This window comes from Myotis davidii, unplaced genomic scaffold (genome assembly GCF_000327345.1).
Source record: "Myotis davidii unplaced genomic scaffold, ASM32734v1 scaffold1421, whole genome shotgun sequence".
Taxonomy (NCBI): Eukaryota; Metazoa; Chordata; class Mammalia; order Chiroptera; family Vespertilionidae; genus Myotis; species Myotis davidii.
The window spans coordinates 1-5,013 of record NW_006291550.1 but is presented as its reverse complement, the minus strand read 5'-3'; the positions used below and the strand labels follow the sequence as shown (position 1 = coordinate 5,013).

Sequence of the window (5,013 nt, the reverse complement as noted above, 5' to 3'; positions counted from 1 at the left end):
TTTAAAAAAAAAAAAAAAAAAAAAGGAGATTGGGATGGGCATGCACCAGAGGGTCACTTGACCTTACCTCTTAAGTTAGAAACAACACAATTAGTTTTTTTATAAGTGTTTGTGTTTTAGTTATTTAATTTAATTTTAATCCTTACCCAAAGATATTTTTTTCCCATTGATTTTTAGAGAGAGTGGAAGAGAGAGGGAAAAACAGAGAGAAATTGATTGGTTGCCTTCTGCAGGCTCCCCAACCAGGGCCTGGGACGGGGAGGAGCCTGCAACTGAGGTACATGCTCTTGACCGGAATGGAACCCGGGACCCTTCAGTCTGCAGGCCGATGCTCTATCCACTGAGCCAAACTGGCTAGGGCCAACACAATTAGTTTTGAAAGTCTGAAAATATTTTTCACCCTCCTAATCATTAAGAGTTCTTAAATGTAGCCAAACCGGTTTGGCTCAGTGGATAGGGCGTCGGCCTGTGGACTGGGGGGTCCCGGGTTCGATTCCGGTCAAGGGCATGTACCTTGGTTGCGGGCACATCCCCAGTGGGGAGTGTGCAGGAGGCAGCTGGTCGATGTTTCTCTCTCATCGATGTTTCCAACTCTCTATCTCTCTCCTTTCCTCTCTGTAAAAACTCAATAAAATATATTTAAAAAAAAAAAAAAAGAGTTCTTAAATGTAAATAGGAAATAAAATGCCAAAATTATGTAAGAATCACGGAGTACTGAAGACTAAGACCTCAAATTAACTATCAAAATTACTACCACCAATCTGCCTACCATCTACTTCTCTCCAAAAGTAAGCTTCATTTAAATTTACAAATGACATTTGGTATCAGAACGTATTTTCTCTGTTGGCATGACTGCTGAGAAGGGTTTCTATTTGGGCACTGCTATTTTTTTTTTTTTTCAGATAGGAAGGGAGAGGGAGAGATAGAAACATCAATGGTGAGAATCATCAATCAGCTGCCTCCTGCACACCCCCCACTGGAGATCACAACCTGGGCATGTGATATGACCAGGAATAGAACTGTGACCTCTTGGTTCATAGGTTGATGCTCAACCACTGAGCCACGCTGGCCAGGTGGCACTGGTATTTCTTGAGGTGTCTTTCTGCTCTTGTCACTTCACTGAAGTATTTTTCTTACAAAAGGGACTCTCACCCTAGAAATTAATCCTAATTTTAAGAAAGCAGGTGTAATAGAAATTTAACCAGCAAGTTGTTCCATCTGCATTTGTGGATATTCACAAGCGAGCCTTACTTTCCTACGGTGACTTCATCTCATTTTTTCCTGACTCAGCGCATCCTTACAATGGCTTCAAAGAGCTTACAATAGCTTGTAGCAGTCACCCCCAGGCCAGAGCTGGCTACTCTAAGGCACTTGAAAGAGTCTATTTCATTATGCAAGTGAGATGTGGGGTGATCTTTGCTGAGGACATAATTCAGAGGCCACCTCAGCAGATCACATGGTGTGAGGCAGCTGAACCGAGTGGCAATGTGAGCAGCCAAAAACAGCTTGTTTTTATATTCTATGGTTTCAACTTGGCCTGAAGAGAGTGTGAGTTACTTGAGCACACAACTGTTAAATAAACAAACGGACCCACATTTAGCATCAGGAAGAGGCTTTCCACTCTTACAAGTTCCTAGGCAGGTGAATTAAAACACAGAGATGTACTGTGACAGGTTGCAATTAGCTAGAAGGAAAAGCATTTAAATTTCTTCACAAATAGACATATAAGTAGACTGAGCTTCCATCTTATCACATAATACTTGACATTTAATTTGTAGAAGTGCTTGCCAGAAACTAATCATGCCTGAAATTAAAAGTCTTTTCATTTAATTTAAATTTTATAAGCAGATGAGCTGAGTGGGTGTGTGTATGCTCATGCTCCCCTTCCGTCTGTCTCAGGGCCTTTGCACATCCCCTAGATATCTACAGATGTCATTTCTTCCAAAAGAACCTCCCTTACTACCTCCATCACTTTGTCGTTTCCCCTTATTGGAGTTTTCTTTATAGCATTTATGGCACTACCTGAATATTTTATATTTGCTTGTGTGTTTCCTGAGATGTACACTCCATTGGGGAAGAAACATTGTTTTGTTCATTGTGATGTTACCAATGCCTAGAAAAGAGCCTGTCACATAGTAATCATTCAATAAGAATTCATTTGATCAATCAATGATGTTCCTGCTATTAGTAGTCCAATTTATTTGGCCAATGTTGAGTGAAATGGATTCCTTTAGGAAAGGACTTTAATTCCCAATGTGAATCTCCAATAGTATATGGAATAAACAGTATATGGTGTTTCTCAAATTTATTTAGTCATAGAACTTTTTTAAAAAGAGGGGTACCTTTACCATTTTGGGAAACTCATGCTATGAGAAACAGGGTTCAGGAACTGTGGTAGGAGAGCATGATTTCCTATGGTGCCTTTTAGAGATTTAAAAATAATTACTGTGTTCTGTGTAAAGGCTTTAATTTCTGATCTTTTAAATTACACACAAGCATCCTTTCACATCACATTTCCGCTCAGCCATTGTTGCATGTACAATTTTAGTCACAAATTTCATACGGTCGTCAGGAACATTTAAAAAATATTTTAACTGCTGAAAAAAAATCTTATTCCACCTGGCAGTAAACATGTGGTTAGTTATATGTGTAAATATACATAAACACAGTATGTATAGAAGATGAATAATCATATAGGAAAGATATATTGATATTCTCCTTCTTCGCCTCCCCCCCCATCTTTTCCTTCACCTTTACCAAAATAAAATTTTGTTTCTTTTTAGGCAGGTACAAATGAAGAGCTAAAAGAAGTATGTGCTCATGTGATTAAAATTCTTTACTAATACTTATAAAATATCTCATTAAATCAGATTAGTCATTTGGCTAAATGTTGTATTGGTAAGTCTTTTTGGAAATAATAAAGTAAATGTGAATTATACATTTTAAGAATTTATGGTAAACTGTAAGAGTCAGAGCCCTACCAATGAATATACACGTCCACCTGTCCACACCTGTGGGCAGTCCTCTGCCTCACTAACTCTGGGCTTGCCTACGTGACTTCCCAGGGCACATGAGCAAATGGGATGCAAGCAGAGGTGTGCAAAGCTTTGTACATGGGCTTCCTCCCTCTTGTCCTGGTGTTAGAACTCGCTCTTGCTGCTTTTAAGCTGCCCACACTGAAACTGGAGATGATTTACAGCCTCAGGAGTGACCTGAGGAGAGACCCACAGAACTGCCCCGCTGATCCCAGTCCAAACTGCTGACTCACAGAACTGGGAGGAGGTAAAGGGGCTAAGTTTTAGAGTAGTTTGTTAAGTAGCAACAGATAATAACTGATACAAATATAAAACTGTACTGCTAGCACGTACGTGTTACTTTCACATCTCTTCAGTGACTAGGAAATCATTCCTTAGTGGGGCTTCTGCTCAATGAAAAATATGATTATACAGCTATCAAAACTCCAGCTAAATTTATCATTTGTTTATTTTACAACTGCACAGAGTTTATTACATCCACATAGTTGTCTTTGAAATTTATTCTCTTAATTGGGTAAATACTCCCTTAACAGGTAAAATGTATGCGGAAGTGCCTAGTGCTATAAAGTGTTTAGAATATGTGGAGGTTCAACGAAGTTTCTGCTTGAAATCCTTAAGCTTTTCGCGGCTTGGCAAGCTATTCTTTTCTCAGCATGCACATCTGAATGAAGAAAATGCCAAAATAATGAAGTTTTACTATTTATGCTATAGTCCACCTAAAAACTGGCATGTAGGACTTGTTCAAATGAAAGATTCCGAAGTTTTAAAAGAATGTAATGATAAAAGCATGCAGTAAGAATGTTAAGAGATTCAGAATTCAATATTACGCAGCTAAAAATAATTGATGTTAAAAAACTTAAATTCAGCCCAGCTGGTGTTGCTCAATGGTTGATCACTGACCCATGCACGAACCAGGAGGTCACGGTTCAATTCCCAGTCAGAGCACATGCCAGGTTTCGGGCTCGATCCCCAGTGTGGGGCGTGCAGAAGGCAGCCAATCTATGAGTCTCTCTCATCATTGATGTTCCTATCTCGCTCTCCCTCTCCCTTCCTCTCTGAAATAAACAAAAACATATTAGTATTAAGAAAGAAAGAAATAAAAAGAGAAAAAAAATTAAATCCAGTGTTCGCTGTAAGCCCTAACCAGCTTTTGCCGGTGGACCCTAATATTCATATGGATTCATTTATTTGCAAGTGGACCATTTTAGTAGCTGTACAAAAGTCCTCGCCCTTAAACCAGGTCCTCTTTCAGTGTTTGCTACCTCAGTGCAAGGTACACCACTACTAGAAATCTAATAATTACCTATATCAGTCTTCCCTCCCTTGCCCCTCACCCTCCCTCCTTAAGCTACCAAGTCCTGCTGACTTTACCTCCTTCATGTTTTTCAACCATTCTCTCCTTTCCCAAGCCTTACCCACCCTAATCCAGACTTATAATCTCCTTCCTGGACCGTTACAATTGCTTCCTAGTCTCTTGTATTAATTATTCTTGCCACCTGCTCTTCAACCAAATCTCTTCTATTCACAATAGAGTGATCTCCAAGATGCGAATCACACACTCATGCTTCAAATATGCTGATGGCTTCCCAATGCTCTGAGTAAAACCAAAATCCTTAATGATTTGTTGCTCCATAAATGTAAATTTAAAACAAACTCTAGATCCCTCTTTCTCTTGTTTCCTTATCATTAATAACCTTACTTTTCATTCTCTTTGGTACAATTTATGTTCACAGTTACCTTCTCGGTGCAGGACCTGCCACTCTCCCGCAATCCAGGCCTTCCTCGATGCATATAAGATAGTGTAGCGTGTCACAACCGTCTCTGGGCCGTCGGGGGGTTTCCAAGAAACCAGAGCAGTGTCATCCTCTATCAGGGTCACTTTTACTCCAACTGGCGGGCCTGCTGGTGCTGTGCACACATGCAGAAAAGCTGGTGTTACTAGGATGGAATGGTCACACACACACACACACACACACAC

General features: G+C 39.9%; 1 protein-coding gene across 1 annotated transcript in view; it reads right to left on the bottom strand.

Annotated features, from left to right (window-relative positions):
* Nucleotides 1-4,939, bottom strand: part of PRTG (protogenin) — a 13,155-nt gene extending 8,216 nt beyond the window's left edge. The window contains exon 1 of the mRNA XM_006764949.2: nucleotides 4,773-4,939. The gene's annotated coding sequence lies outside the window, so the exon portion shown is untranslated. The remainder of the gene's footprint in view (nucleotides 1-4,772) is intronic.
* Nucleotides 4,940-5,013: the final 74 nt, after the last annotated feature.